Raw genomic sequence first — 17,748 nt, 5'->3', positions numbered from 1 at the left:
ACCCCCAGACAGGTGTTAGCAATGACATCAGCTCCTTTGAATTATTAGGATAGAAAATGTCTACTGGAGAAATGTAAATTACTATGTAACAATTCAAACAAATGTACATAATATTCTAGGTACTCAGTCATGATATCCTATCTCTCCCTCCTTTCTGGCTTTTGTAAATAGCACTTTGTGGTTTAGGATTTGTGTTCCACGTTATGTTATGCTGTTGAATTACATGGTGTGGAAACAATAGCCTCCATGGGTCATTAAGGAGTGATACTGTTAGTCCTAGTGGGGAAACCCCCACCCAATTCCCGATTCGGGGTGCACCCAAAAAATCACATAGGACCATCTTGATGTAAATACATGAGGTTGTTTAATTACGGAGCTCCAGACCAACATGTATCCCACACAGGAGATAACAGATGTCCGCCATGAGGCTCGCAAGCTAGGGGTTTTTATGGGGTAAGGGACTTAGGGGTGTGGAATTCAGCATAGCGACACACTATTGGCTTATTCAAACATCAGCAGAAAAATTACATGTACGTGCAGGATGTCAGAATTCTGTGAGTTGTTGACTCAGTTTAGATAGCCCTGTTAAGTCTTCACATTCCCCCTTATCTTATGGTCAAGATGTTCCCAGGAATGTTTTAACTACGGGGCATACCCAGGTTTGTTTTTCTTTTTTCTCAGCACCAGGCAGCCTCTAAGCTCACAAACAACCAACAAGTTCTGAGTACTTTATGTGACTTACAGGTCTTGAAATTTCATCTTTCTTTCAATACTACCTGAGAGGGACTAGGGAATGTGGCCTTTTTGGAGGAATTGTGTAACTGAGTATGGACCTTGGGGTTTCAGAAGCCCAAATCAGTAACAATGGCTCTCTCTGCATGCTGCCTGTGGATCTGTGTTGTGGGAAAACTCTGGCTATATTTTCAGGTTCTCTCTGGAAGATAGCAGATGGTAAAGGACATCAACAGGGGCAAGAATTAGTCTTCGGAGATACTTATTTTTTTCTTTTACTTCGGTAAAATATTAACCTTTTTTTGTTGTTCTTTCATTTATTTACATTCCAAATGTTGCCCCACTTCCTGGTCCCACTTCCAAGAGTTCTTCACATCACCCACCCTTGTGTCTGAGAGGATGCTCCCCACACCACCACCTCAGCTCAATCTCCCCGTCAACCAATCATCCACCCTCAATAATTCCTCCCCCCATCCTCCCTCCATTGTACATCTAATCTTGACAGGATTAGGTACATCCTCTCCAACTGAGGTCAGATAAGGCAGTTCTCTGCTACATCTGTGCTGGTGGCCATGGACCAGCCCATGTATTCTTTTTGGTTGGTGGCTTAGTCTCTTGGAGCTCCCAGGGGCCTGGGTTGGTTGATATTGTTGGTCTGGATTGATTGATATTGTGGCATGCTATCCCCTTAAGCTCCTTAATTCCTTCCATGTTTGCCTGTCTTAAGTCTAAGTTAAATTGCAGTGGTAGTAGCTGACCTGTCTGAGTTTCTCTGAGGCCAGAAACTGCTGTCTCCGGTGTTTAGAACCTCATAGTAAAACAGAGGGTAGATTAAATAAAGGAATTTATTGCTACTGATCCTTTCTCTGGTGAGCTAACCAGAAGCCATTTTACCTAACCTAGTTAACTCTTTGTTAACCAGAGAGGAAGTAAAGGAAAAGAAATAAGATAATTTATACAGGCAAATATGCAAAGACACATACATATTCATACACCCACACTCTGGACTTGCCTGATTGTCTGTCTCAATCAACTACACAACTACTCATGCATACTTATATACAAACATAAATACTTGCACACATACATATAGAAAAACAGACATACACAATTGGATGGATGGATGGATGGATGGATGGATGGATGGATGGATGGATGGATGAAGAGATTTATAAATTGATGGATGGACAGACAGATGGGGCAGAAGTCTCCAAGCCAAACCATCCAACCAAAAACTTTATTTTTTCTCTCATATTTTTATACCTTCTTAGACAAAAGGTTCTTTAGAAAATTACCTTAAATATAAAATCTTACATAAAATGAGAGTTACAGAACGATAGTGATATTAAGCTCAAAGCAGTGCTTTATTTCTATATGTTCATTATACGTTCAAATCAATAGTTTTCACAAGGCTTTTGTTAGCATTTCTTCAAGATTCTGTCCCAACCATTACATGCTAACAGTTATGCTTGACTCAGTATAAAAGGGGCTGCTTGTCACCTCCTGGCTCTCTCTTGCTCTCTTACACTCTTACTATCTTTTCCTCTGCCCTTTCTGCTCCTTCTCTCCCTATTCCTCTACCTCCTCTCTCTCCACATGCTTGTAGCTGGCCTCTATACATGTTCTCTCTCTTTCATCTCTCTGTCTCTCACTGTCTCTCTCTGTCTCTCTCTGTCTCTCTCTTTCTCTCTTTGTCTCTGTCTCTGTCTCTGTCTCTGTCTCTGTCTCTCTCTCTCTCTCTCTCTCTCTCTCTCTACTTATTTCACAATTCCCCTTCCCATTCCCTAAATAATCTCTATTCTATGCTATGTTGTGTGACTGGTTCCTCAGGAGGAAGAGATGCCTCAGCATGGGCCAACAGAGACACCCCATTCCCCAGCACCATATTGTGCCTCTACCAAATATATACTAGGTACTTTCTTTCTTTTTTATAAAATGCTATATTCTAGCATTATCAAAATGCTCATCTGTAACTTTATCGTTGGATGTAGATATTTTTCCTTGAAGTCAAATTTGTCCCAATTCTATTTCTCTTTTTACTGTAATTATAACTGCTAACTGTCTTTCTTAATATGAAGCCTTTATTTACTATTATGAGGAATGCGAGAATTCTATTCTTGATCCTAAATTTATTACGTTTTTCTCTAGAAAGGCAATTAAGATCATCTCTAAAACTTTCTTCCTAAAATTATTTAAATCAAATCAGGAATTCTATTGAATTATCTGTTTGTCTATATAGTATAACTACAAAATATATATCTTGTATATATTAAATAATACCAAGAAATTTATCCTTATACTGGGACTCTGTCCTCAAATATAATCTCCCTTGTCTCAATAATTAAATCCATCTTGGCTTTACAGTCCACAATGGAGCCATCTCAGGAAGATCACCTTGTAGTTTTCAGCTTCTGCTTGATGACTTCTGGCAAATCCAATGTAGAACTCTTAGCTACTTAACTAGTACCATGTCTGCCCATGTGCTGCCATGCTCCTTGCCATGATGATACTTGACTAACCCTCTGAAGTAGGAAGCAAACCTCAGTTAGATACTTTTATTCATAATATTTGCCATAGTAATGTTCTCTCTTCAGTGCAATAGAATACTGTCTAAGTTGCATTGTATTCTGATTTTTATAAAACATGAAAACATGCCTTTAATCCCAGCACTCAGGAGGCAGAGGCAGGCAGATTTCTGAGTTCGAAGCCAGCCTGTCTACAAAGTGAGTTCTGGGACAGCCAGGGCTGTACAAAGAAACCCTGTCTCAGGGGAAAAATATATATATATGTATTCAATATATATATATATTGAAGTTTTCAAATCATTATGCAGAGCCATTATCAGTTCTGATAATGTTACCTCAGATATTTCCATAGAGGCCAAGAAAGTCTGAGAAATGACATGAAGGTCATATTCTCCATGATAAACTGTGGCTCATGACATATTTGAGAAAGTATCTACAGACAAATGGATATATTTCTCTTGACTAATTCCAGTCTATAGTAATATCAATTTGTCAAAGTTTGATTCTGCACCAAACTGGTATAGAATCCAGTTTACTACAATTGGAAATTGGGATGTTGTAGACCTTTTTTTTTTTTTTTTTTTTTTTGATTCTTAGATAAAATTTTGCTTGCAGAAATGAAACTGGATTGTGATTTATAGTGTGTCAGTCAGTGGACTTTAGGGCAAGAGTAAGTAAAGACAGAGTATACTCTAGAGTATCTTTCTATGTGTTCAGTGCATTAAGGTGTCAGACTATCTCAAGTGAACACACATGAATATTATCAAGTCGTGACACATGGAATAAATTATTTACTGAACAAGTAACAAAAGATTATGGATAACTTTATCAGTTTGGAGTATGTAGCTGTTTGCAGCATCAGGGTGCTAATGGCAATAAAGGGAAAGTCAGTGATAATATTAACTGGAATTGTTGAAGTTCTTGGACCTTTATGAATATTCTGTTGGACTGAGCAATAATACGTAAGAATAATAGGTTATTCAGGTTATACATATGATGCATTGAGATCCTGTGTTCCATCTCTGACATAACTACAAGCATTAGAAATACCAACAGTGGCAAGGTTAGAAGGGGCAATCCGTGAGATTGTTTTGAAAACAGAAATGATTGTCTATAGGGATAACAATCAAGTTCACCAAGGTAAGCTGAAAGTGAAATTTGTCATTGAGTATTCTTTTTTCTTTCGTAAATCATTCTTATTTTTCATTAGCATATTTTTTCTACAAGGTAAGGATTTAATTATGGCAGTTTAATTGATGGATATGAAGTATTTCTAAAACTATTTTCACAAGTCAGATTCTTGACATTTCCAAAATATGCTAAGGAAGCCAGCTAATATTTAAGGACATATTATTGTGTGTCTTGTGTAAGGGTGTATTCTTAAATCTCTTTCAAGAATCTATGTAGGTTCACAACACAAGAGAAAAATCATTATTAATAGCAGTTTGTCTTAGTCAAAATAACCAATTGAGGAATTTTTCTTCAATAAGCCCTGATTGCTTCAGACTAAATACACTAAAGCTTTCCTATGATTAAATTTCCCTATACATATAATTGCAGTTACCCTGAATCTAGCTATGCCTTGATTAAGAGAAAGTTTTTATAATAATGTAGAATATTACATTATTACTATGTATATACTAGAGGGAATTGTCATGCTCACAGGAATTGATCTGCCAATTAATTCTCAGTACCATCTACCAATTTTCTACTATTCTTCAAGACATTCCAAATGATCTAAATTGGGAAGTTAAAAAACTTGGTTAGATCATTTGTCTCTATCACCTTATATAATAATTTTTTAAAAGTTTACATTCTAAATATTGTGACATAGAAAATTTGATTATGCTGACTGGCCATCAAAAGTCACCATCATTCCTTAAAATAAATCTGTGATATATTTCTGGATTCACACATAGGCATAACCTTCATTTTCCATATTTTATTTCACTCAACAATATTTCATGTACCTAAAATTTTAAAATATATTTCTTCCGTAATGGGCTGATTTTTAATTAGAAGTATAATCATGTTGCTCATGTAAGTTCAGAGATTGCCAAGAACAGAAAAGAAATATTCCCGTGATAGAATTGTGTTATATTTTTCAGGCTCTGGCAGAGCCTCATAGGAGACAGCTACATCAGGATCCTGTCAGTAAGCACTTCTTGGCATCCAAATTAAGTGTTTGGGTTTGGTGCCTGTATTTGGGATGCATACCCAGGTGGGGCAAGCTCTAGATTTCGTTCAGTCTCTGCTACACACCTTGTCTCCATATTTCCTCCTGTGAGTATTTTGTTCCCCCTTCTAAGATGGACTGAAGGATCCTTCTTTGTGACTGACACATGGTCTGTGAATTGTATCTTGGGTATTCCAAGCTTTTGGGCTAATATCCCCTTATCAGTGACTGCATACCATATGTGCTCTTTTGTGACTGGGATATTTCATTCAGAATGATACTTTCTAGTTCCATCCATTTGCCTGCGAATTTCATGAAGTCATTGATTTTAATAGATGAGTAGTACTCCATTGTGTAAATGTATCACATTTTCTGTATTAATTCCTCTATTGAAGGACACTGGGTTCTTTCCATCTTCTGGTTATTATAAATAAGGGTGGTCTGAACACAGTGAAGCATGTGTTCTTGTTATATATTGGAGCATCTTTTGAGTGTAGGCTGAGGAGTAGTATAGCTGGGTCCTCAGGTAGTACTATATCAAATTTTCTGAGGAATTCCAGACTGATTGATGCTTGCAGACAACCACTTGGTTGTGCACAGTGTTGGCCATCAAAAAGACTCTTCCTATTAGTTATTGTGAATATAATCCCCATTTTTACATTAGATGTCATCCCCAAAAGTTTATGGCACATTAAATATAAAAGGCTTTAAACTGGTAATTCTTTCTTCCTGTCCAAGACATCTAAACATTTCTCTCGTCTTCCATATTTGAAACAAACTCTAAATCAGAGACCTGAATGGGTTTCTTCACCTTGGTCCAATTAGTATTCCAGTATTTTAGCACAATGTTTGAAGGCAATAATATACATGTCATCTGCAGTATTCAATAAACTCCAGAATTGATAGTCCCTAATTCACACCAAACAGTCTATCTATGGTAAATGAAGTATCACCTGATTTCCATATTAGTACTGCCAAAGACACAAGTCCAAAAGTATAGCATAGTGATGAAAATGACATAAGGTCATGGAAGCAGCTATGATTTCTTTTCTACTCTGAAGGTAGAGCATAGTATCTACTGAAGCCATGATAGAGGGATGACTTTTATAATTTAATCACTAACTCTTAAACATTTAAGCCTTAATGGTCCAAATGCTTCTTCCCAATAGGTTCTAAAGGGACACAGCTGGGAAAAGACAAAAATGTCCCAGTATTTAAAATTCTCATATTTGATTGTGAGTTTAAAAATAACCTTATTTCACCTATAAATCAGCTGCATTGCCAATGGTAGCCATATGGTGTTCTCATTTTAATTCTGTAGATTTTCCAGTATTGTTGGACAAGGCTAAAGAGGTGAGCAGTTGATTTTCTCCAAACCAGTTAGAGAGTTACAAAATTGTCAAATTATTAAAAAAAAGCATATTATCTGAATGTCTTATCATTTTGTGCATCATAACCACATTACAGGTGCCTCTTACTATGTTATGAGCTTTTTTATGTTTTATTGTCATTTCAAATTATTTTTTATGAAAACCATTTTTGTTACAAGTTTGTTTTCTATTTTGGTTGAGAAAACCAGTAACAACATTAGCATTAAAAAATGAGGGAGGATGGACCATCCAGAGACTGCCACACCCGGGGGGTTCATCAATAATCAACCACCAAACACAGACACTATTGCATATGCCAGCAAGATTTTGCTGAAAGAACCCTGATCTAGCTGTCTTTTGTGAGGCTATGCTAGTGCCTGACAAACACAGAAGTAGATGCTCACAGTCAGCTATGGGATGGAACACAGGGCCCCCAATGGAGGACCTACAGAAAGTACTCAAGGAGTAAGGGGTCTGCAACCCTATAGGTATAACAACAATATGAACTAACCAGTACCCCCAGAGTTCATGTCTGTAGCTGCATATGTATCAGAAGATGGTCTAGTCAGCCATCATTGGGAAGAGAGGCCCCTTGGTCTTGAAAACTTTATATGCCCCAGTACAGGGGAACACCAGGACCAAGAAGTGGGAGTGGGTGTGTAGGAGAGCAAGCAGGGGAGGTTATAAGGAAGATTCAGGATAGCATTTATAATGTAAATTATATCAATACCTAATAAAAATTGGGGAAAAAAACTTACAGATCCATTAGGACAGATCTATCCTTCTTCTTCTATCCTTCTTCTGATATATTCTTTAATGACTATCTGGGCCATATGGCACTTCTATGCCTGTTTCCAAATGAATCTTCATAGTTGCTATTCCAATTCACATTCTTACTAATACATAAGTAGTCTTCTCCCCCACTCTTCCAACTTTTATTTTTTATTTTATCCTAAATGGTAGACATTACATAATGGTAGACAGGGAATGGGATGCCTATATTGTTTTAATTTTCATTTTCCTAGAGAATAGGCACATCAAGAACTTTTGAAGTACATATTGGACATTTTTTATTTCTTCATTAAGAGCATTCAAGTCCATTTTTTAGCTCTTCTTTTCATTGAGTTGTTTCTCTTGTTATTGGTTATGCTTTTATATTACAGATATTACTAGATTGTGCAGCAAAATTTTCTCTTGTTATGCATGCTGTGTTTTCATCCAGTTAATATCATACTTTGTTGCACAAATATATTTTTCTCCCATGAGGACTCACTTATTAAATACTGATGTTATTAATTGATCAACCAAGTTTTCTTCACATCCTTATTGCTTATGCATTTCCTTACATATCAATGATGTTTTCTGAATCTGTTTCTCTATCAGTTATGAATTTTGTGGTGTTTTGTTAAAGTCTCTAATCTAATGTAGACTATAGAGTGGGAGGAGAGATAAGCTTCTAATTTAATTCTTCTATATATGGATATCCAGTTTCATGGACGCATGAACAGGCTCCTTTTAACTTATTAGCATTCTTAGCAGTGTGTCAAAAGAAGACTTAGAAAGTTAACTAACCTGGGCCCAAGTATACTCACAGAGAATGAACTACCAACCAAACAGCATACATGGGATCGTCCTGGCCCCTCTATTCATACATAGCACTTGTGCAGTATTGTATCTGTATGTGTCTCATAATAATTGCATTGGAGGCTCTCTTCAGATCCCATTTCCTATGAACAGATTTCACCCTGGCTCCTCCCTCTCCTCTGTGTGTGTGGGGGGGGGGGGGCTGGGTCCCATGGGTGCTTCTGTCTGTCGCCAGGGCCTCTTGGCTCTCTGCTGGCTCAGGGGCCAGGGCCCTTGGCTGACTAGACCATCTTCTGATACATATGCAGCTATTCAAAAAATCAACCAATCAAGGAGCTGGTTCTTTTAGAAAATCAACAAGATAGATAAACCGTTAGCCAGACTCACTAGAGGGCACAGGGAAAGCATTCTAATTAACAAAATCAGAAATGAAAAAGGAGACATAACAACAGATCCTGAGGACATCGACAACACCATCAGATCCTTCTACAAAAGGCTATACTCACCAAACTGGAGAACCTGGATGAAATGGAGAAATTCCTAGACAGATACCAGGTACCAAAGTTGAATCAGGATCAGGTTAATGATCTAAACAGCCCTATATCCCCCAAAGAAATAGAAGCAGTCATTAATAGTTTCCCAACCAAAAAAAAGCCCAGGACCAGATGGGTTTAGTGCAGAGTTCTATCAGACCTTCAAAGAAGATCTAATCCCAGTTCTTCACAAACTATTCCACAAAATAGAAACAGAAGGTACTCTACCCAACTCATTCTATGAAGCCACAATTACTCTGATACCTAAACCACAAAAAGACCCAACAAAGATAGAAAACTTCAGACCAATATCCCTTATGAATATTGATGCAAAAATCCTCAATAAAGTTCTTGCTAACCGAATCCAAGAACACATCAAAACAATCATCCATCCTGACCAAGTAGGTTCCATCCCAGGGATGCAGGGATGCTTCAATATACGGAAATCCATCAACATAATCCAGTATATAAACAAACTCAAAGACAAAAACCACATGATCATCTCGTTAGATGTGGAAAAAGCATTTGACAAGATCCAACACCCTTTCATGATGAAAGTCTTGGAAAGATCAGGAATTCAAGGCCCATACCTAAACATGATAAAAGCAATCTACAGCAAACCAGTAGCCAACATCAAAGTAATTGGTGAGAAGCTTGAAGCAATCCCTCTAAAATCAGGGATTAGACAAGGCTGTCCACTTTCTCCATACCTATTCAACATTGTACTTGAAGTCCTAGCCAGAGCAATTCTACAACAAACGGAGATCAAGGGGATACAAATTGGAAAAGATGAAGTCAAAATATCACTTTTTGTAGATGATATGATAGTATATATAAGTGAGTCTAAAAATTCCACCAGAGAACTCCTAAACCTGATAAACAGCTTCGGTGAAGTAGCTGGATATAAAATTAACTCAAACAAATCAATGGCCTTTCTCTACACAAAGAATAAACAGGCTGAGAAAGAAATTAGGGAAACAACACCCTTCTCAATAGTCACAAATAATATAAAATATCTTGGCGTGACTCTAACTAAGGAAGTGAAAGATCTGTATAATAAAAACTTCAAGTCTCTGAAGAAAGAAATTCTAGAAGATCTCAGAAGATGGAAAGATCTCCCATGCTCATGGATTGGCAGGATCAACATTGTAAAAGTGACTATCTTGCCAAAAGCAATCTACAGATTCAATGCAATCTCCATCAAAATCCCAAATCAATTCTTCAACGTATTAGAAAGTGCAATCTGCAAATTCATCTGGAATAACAAAAAACCTAGGATAGCAAAAACTCTTCTCAAGGATAAAAGAACCTCTGGTGGAATCACCATGCCGGACCTAAAGCTGTACTACAGAGCAATTGTGATAAAAACTGCATGGTACTGGTATAGTGACAGACAAGTAGACCAACGGAATAGAATTGAAGACCAGAAATGAACCCACACACCTATGGTCACTTGATCTTCGACAGGGAGCTAAAACCATCCAGTGGAAGAAAGACAGCATTTTCAACAAATGGTGCTGGCACAACTGGTTGTTACCATGTAGAAGAATGCGAATCGATCCATTCCTATCTCCTTGTATTAAGGTCAAGTCTAAGTGGATCAAGGAACTTCACATAAAACCAGAGACACTGAAACTTATAGAGGATAAAGTGGGGAAAAGCCTTGAAGATATGGGTACAGGGGAAAAATTCTTGAATAGAACAGCAATGGCTTGTGCTGTAAGATCGAGAATTGACAATGGGACCTCATGAAACTGGAAAGCTTCTGCAAGGCAAAAGACACCATCAATAAGATAAAAAAAACCACCAACAGTGTGGGAAAGGATCTTTACCTATCCTAAATCAGATAAGGGACTAATATCCAATATATATAAAGGACTCAAGAAGGTGGACTCCAGAAAATCAAATAACCCCATTAAAAATGGGGTTCAGAACTGAACAAAGATTCTCACCTTAGGAATACCAAATGGCAGAGAAGCACCTGAAAAAATGTTCAACATCCTTAATCATCAGGGGAATGCAAATCAAAACAACACTGAGATTCCACCTCACACCAGTCAGAATGGCTAAGACCAAAAATTAAGGTGACAGCAGATGTTGGCGAGTATGTGGAGAAAGAGGAACAATCCTCCATTGTTAGTTGGATTGCAAGCTTGTACAACCACTCTGGATATCAGTCTGGCGGTTCCTCAGAGAATTCAACATAGTACTACTGGAGGATCCAGCAATACCTCTCCTGGGCATATATACAGAAGATGTCCCAACCGGTAAGAAGGACACATGCTCCACTATGTTCATAGCAGCCTTATTTATAATAGCCAGAAGCTGGAAAGAACCCAGATGCCCCTCAACAGAGGAATGGATACAGAAATTATGGTACATTTACACAATGGAGTACTACTCAGCTATTAAAAAGAATGAATTTATGAAATTCTTAGCCAAATGGATGGACTTGAAGGGCATCATCTTCAGTGAGGTAACACAATCACAAAGGAACTCACACAATATGTATTCACTGATATGTGGATATTAGCCCAAAACTTAGGATACCCAAGATATAAGATACAATTTCCTAAACACATGAAACTCAAGTAGAATGAAGACCAAAGTGTGGACACTATGCCCATTCTTAGAATTGGCAACAAAACACCCATGGAAGGAGTTACAGAGACAAAGTTTGGAGCTGTGATGAAAGGATGGACCATCTAGAGACTGCCGTATCCAGGGATCCATCCCATAATCAGCTTCCAAACGCTGACACGATTGCATACACTAGCAAGATTTTGCTGAAAGGACCCAGATATAGCGGTCTCTTGTGAGACTATGCCGGGGCCTAGAAAACACAGAAGTGGATGAGCACAGTCAGCTATTGTATGGATCACAGGGCTCCCAATGGAGAAGCTAGAGAGAGTACCCAAGGAGTTAAAGGGATATGCAACCGTATAGGGGGAACAACATGATGAACTAACCAGTACCCCGGAGCTCTTGTCTCTAGCTGCATATGTATCGAAAGATGGCCTAGTCAGCCATCACTGGAAAGAAGGGCCCATTGGACTTGTAAACTTTATATGCCCCAATACAGGGGAATGCCAGGGCCAAAAGAATGGGAATGGGTGTGTAGGGAAGTGGGGGGGTATGGGCGAATTTTGGGATAGCATTGGACATGTAACTGAGGAAAATACGTAATAAAAATATTAATAATTAAAAAAATAAAAAAAATACATCTCAAAACTAAAAAAAATATAATAATAATAATGATTATTATCATGATGTACAGAATGAAGAAAAAATATTAATAGCTGTGAGGGGAAAAGGCCAAATAATATCTCAAAACAGACTGCTCACTTTTGCAAAAGGCTTCTGAAGAGAGATGGTAAAAGCCAGATGAGACATACACAGTGTTGAGGAGTCTTATTTATGAGGTCATTAGAGCAGGAACCCAAGAGAGAAGAAGAAGGCCAAGGAGTAAGAGAAGACAGCATTGCTTAGATAAGCCATAAAAAAATATCATTTTGAGGTCAGGAAAATTGGTGTTAAGAGTAGTCCAAATAAAACAAAAAGTAATAAATAATTATTCATGTTTCTCAATAGAAAAATAAACTCTAATAATTTAGAGGATAGATATCTACAGAGATGTAATACTCTTTAGGGCTTTTATAATGTTTATGGAGGGTTTTAATCCAAAACTTTAAGATAAAAGTTTGGTTAGAAACCACAAGTCTCCATTGAAAATTTCTACAACATTAAACTATAATGACAGCACTGTGTTTGAAATTGGACCCAGAGAAAAATGTCATTACCTCAGAAATCTGCAAGGGCCGGGATATATTAATTTTTTAAATATAAGCTACGTGGTATGAAAGGATTGGAGCATGACATATATCATGAACAATCAGGGTTGGGGAAGCATCATCATCAGATAATCAAGGTCCAAACATCTTGTTGACAAGGATTTATATGGATTGCAGTGCATCTGAGGAGGTAGCTTGATTTATTAAACTTGATTTATTTATTGTATTTATTTAATGATGCCAGTTGACAGGGTATCTGTCTTGAGCAAGTTGTTTCTTGTCAAAATTATATTTGATGAAAGAAATTTGTGGTTTCTGAAGCAAAAGACTTTAACTATACCTCACTAATTTATCTTAATTGGTTGCTGCACTAACATGAAGAGTTTACTTTGTTGGGATTGAAAGGCAGTTAGATGAATGAATCAGACCTACTATATTTTTTGATACTATATATCTTATGTTGATCCAAGACATTTTCATAGATTCAAATTTTAAACTGTGCTGTTAAAATATTCCATCTATAAATGCTGATGTGTCAAAATATGGGGAAATCTGCATTCTAGTACTCCAAACCATTTACTGCAGAGATTGGCGAAAATTGATGATTTAATTGGCAAAAATGTTGTACATGTCTCTTATTATGCATGAGTGAACAATGCATTTCTGCCTTTAGAAGTAACAACGATTCCTGGATGTGTAGACCCAGCAAAATTCCACACTATATCTCTTGTTCCCATGTAATGAATATGCACCACAAACCAGAAATAAGTTTCTGGGCAGAGGATCTAGCAACAGTCTACTCCAATACTTTTATGGTATAGTTTTGAGCATACTCTTTGAGAAACTTCAGGAAAATGACTTAAACTTTTGTGCATATATTCTCACGTCTCTATGATCCTTCCTAAAGGATGTTAGGAGTCCTTACCTAAAGCATGGCAAAGGGAGGAGATCAAGGAGTGAACTAAGCTGAATGTTATCAACAATATTCCTTGAGAAGAAGGTCCCTTAACATTCTTCATGAATGTTGAAGAATAAGGAACTCACTTGGCTGTGCCCCATACTTCTGAATGTACTACATTCAATGGGAGGATGTCCAACCTGCCTCAACTCAGAATAAAGTCTTAAGACCCAGTACACTCATCTACAAAACATAAGCCATAAATTTGTTTAATTCCATCATTGTATGAATGACAACTACAAAATTATACTACTGCAATTGAAAATGCCTGTAGACTTTTCCCTCAACTCTTTCATATGCATTTCAGAAATTGTTATACGTGACAAGTGTAGTATGCCTCCCATCAACTCAGAGCTCTGACAAACTCCCAGCAATTTGTGGAGATTGTACAAGGTAGTTGTGCAGTACACTGGCTTCAACATCTTCACAATTACATAGCACCTGTAATATGTAAGTGTTCCTAATATATCTGAGCCAGGTGCTGGCACGTGGGAGTCAAACAAGCTTCTATGCTGTTCTGTGTGTCCCATTTACAAAATGAGCAGACATATGTTGTCAGTGAACTCCAGGTTTGCTGACCACACTCCATGTTGGTGTACAGTATACATATGAACAACTGCTCAGGCTTCTTCTCTCAAATGCTTTGAGATTCCCAACATGGGCATAAGACCTCACAGGCAGGCGAGACAACTGACCACCTTCCTGGTCAGAGCACAGGTGTCCGTCCTTCCTGAGAGGCTTCTGCCTCAGGTTCCACGGGAGCCAGCTTGGTTCCGAGACTCCGCGGAGGGCAGTCTGCAAAAGTGAGAGTGAGGAATACAGAGGCCAGCCTTCTCTGGGACATGCAAGAGCCACAGAGCCTCTGAGGTGGCGCCATTTTCGGCTCCAGACAACAGGCCACCTTCCTGGTCAGAGCACAGGTGTCTGCCCGGCCTGAGAGGCTTCTGCCTCAGGTCCCAAGGGAGCCAGCTTGGTTCTGGGACTCTGCGGAGGGCAGTCTGCACAGGTGAGAGTGTGGAATACAGAGGCCAGCAGTCTCTGGGACATGCGAGAGCCACAGAGCCTCTGAGGCAGCACCATTTTCGGCTCCAGAGAACCGGCCATGTTCCTGGTCAGAGCACAGGTGTCCACCTGGCCTGAGAGGCTTCTGCCTCAGGTTCCACGAGAGCCACCTTGGTTCTTGGACTCCGCGGAAAGTAGTCGAAACAGGTGAGAGTGTGGACTACTGAATCAACGCTTCTGTGACAGGCCAAAGCAACACAGCTTCTAGGAAAAATCCTGTTTTGGGCCTTCATATTCGGTCAGGAGGAGGTCCAAACACCAGATAACTGTTCACCTTCCCTGAAAGAGGAGACCTTGCCTGCAGAGACAGCTCTGACCACTGAAACTCAGAGGAGAGAACTAGTCTCCCAGGTCTGATCATAGAGGGTAACAAAATCACCAGAGGAACAATCTCTAAACAGAGACAACTATAACAGATAACTCCAGAGATTACCAGATGGCGAAAGGTAAACGTAAGAATCTTACTAACAGAAACCAGGACCACTCACCATCATCAGAACCCAGCACTCCCACTTCGCCAAGTCCAGGGCACCCCAACACACATGAAAAGCTAGACCTGGATTTAAAAGCATATCTCATGACGATAGTAGAGGACATCAAGAAGGACTTAAATAAATCACTTAAAGAAATACAGGAGAACACTGCTAAACAAGTAGAAGACATTAAAGAGGAAACACAAAAATCCCTTCAAGAATTGCAGGAAAACATAACCAAACAGGTAGAAGACATTAAAGAGGAGACACAAAAATCCCTTAAAGAATTGCAGGAAAACACAACCAAACAGGTGATGGAATTGAATAAATCCATCCAAGACCTAAAAAGGGAAGTAGACACAATAAAGAAAACCCAAAGTGAGGCAACGCTGGAGATAGAAACCCTAGGAAAGAAATCTGGAAACATAGATCCGAGCATCAGCAACAGAATACAAGAGATGGAAGAGAGAATCTCAGGTGCAGAAGATTCCATAGAGAACATCGGCACAACAGTCAAAGAAAATGGAAAATGCAAAAAGATCCTAACTCAAAACATCCAGGAAATCCAGGACACAATGAGAAGACCAAACCTACGGATAATAGGAGTGGATGAGAATGAAGATTTTCAACGCAAAGGACCAGCAAACATCTTCAACAAAATTATTGAAGAAAACTTCCCAAACATAAAGAAAGAGATGCCCATGAACATACAAGAAGCCTACAGAACTCCAAATAGACTGGACCAGAAAAGAAATTCCTCCCAACACATAATAATCAGAACAACAAATGCACTAAATAAAGATAGAGTACTAAAAGCAGTAAGGGAAAAAGGTCAAGTAACATATAAAGGCAAGCCTATCAGAATTACACCAGATTTTTCACCAGAGACTATGAAAGCCAGAAGAGCCTGGAAAGATGTTATACAGACACTAAGAGAACACAAATGCCAGCCCAGGCTACTATACCCAGCCAAACTCTCAATTACAATAGATAGAGAAACCAAAGTATTCCACGACAAAACCAAATTCACCCATTATCTCTCCACGAATCCAGCCCTTCAAAGGATATTAACAGAAAAAAACAAATACAAGGACGGGAACCATGCCCTAGAAAAAACAAGAAGGCAATCCCCCAACAAACCTAAAAGAAGATAGCCACAGGAACAGAATGCCAACTTTAACAACAAAAATAACAGGAAGCAACAATTACTTTTCCTTAATATCTCTTAATATCAATTGGCTCAACTCCCCAATAAAGCGACAGAGACTAAAAAACAGGCTACACAAACAAGACCCAACATTTTGATGCTTACAGGAAACTCATCTCAGAGAAAAAGATAGACACTACCTCAGAATGAAAGGCTGGAAAACAATTTTCCAAGCAAATGGTATGAAGAAACAACCTGGAGTAGACATTTTAATATCTAACAAAATCGACTTCCAACCCAAAATAATCAAAAAAGACAAGGAGGGGCACTTCATACACATCAAAGGTAAAATCCTCCAAGAGGAACTCTCAATTCTGAATATATATGCACCAAATACAAGGGCAGACACATTCATTAAAGACACTTTAGTAAAGCTCAAAGCACACATTGCACCTCACACAATAATAGTGGGAGACTTCAACACACCACTTTCACCAATGGACAGATCATGGAAACAGAAACTAAACAAGGACACAGTGAAACTAACAGAAGTGATGAAACAAATGGACTTAACAGATATCTACAGAACATTCTATCCTAAAACAAAAGGATATACCTTCTCAGCACCTCATGGTACCTTTTCCAAAATTGACCACATAACTGGTCACAAAACAAGCTTCAACATATACAAAAATATTGAAATTGTCCCATGCATCCTATCAGATCATCATGGACTAAGGCTGATCTTCAATACCAAAATAACTAATAGAAAGCCAACATTCACGTGAAAACTGAACAACACTCTTCTCTATGATAACTTGATCAAGGAAGGAATAAAGAAAGAAAATAAGGACTTTTTGGAGTTTAATGAAAATGAGGCCACAACATACCCAAACTTATGGGACACAATGAAAGCATTCCTAAGAGGAAAACTCATAGCTCTGAGTGCCTCCAAAAAGAAACTAGAGAGAGAACACATTAGCAGCTTGACAACACACCTAAAAGCACTAGAACAAAAGGAAGCAAATTCACCCAAGAGGAGTAGACGGCAGGAAATAATCAAACTCAGGGGTGAAATCAACCAAGTGGAAACAAGAAGAACTATTCAAAGAATCAACCAATCAAGGAGCTGGTTCTTTGAGAAAATCAACAAGATAGATAAACCCTAAGCCAGACTCACTAGAGGACACAGGGAAAGCATCCTAATCAACAAAATCAGAAAGAAAAGGGAAACATAACAACAGATACGGAAGAAATCCAAAACACCATCAGATCCTTCTACAAAAGGCTATACTCAACAAAACTGGAAAACCTGGATGAAATGGACAAGTTTATAGACAGATACCAGGTACCAAAGCTAAATCAAGATCAGGTTAATGGTCTAAACAGTCCTATAT

This window comes from Mus caroli, unplaced genomic scaffold, assembly GCF_978045245.1.
Source record: "Mus caroli unplaced genomic scaffold, Mus_caroli_1 scaffold_3, whole genome shotgun sequence".
Lineage (NCBI taxonomy): Eukaryota > Metazoa > Chordata > Mammalia > Rodentia > Muridae > Mus > Mus caroli.
The sequence above is the reverse complement of the archived record's forward strand: the minus strand, read 5'-3'. Positions refer to the sequence as shown.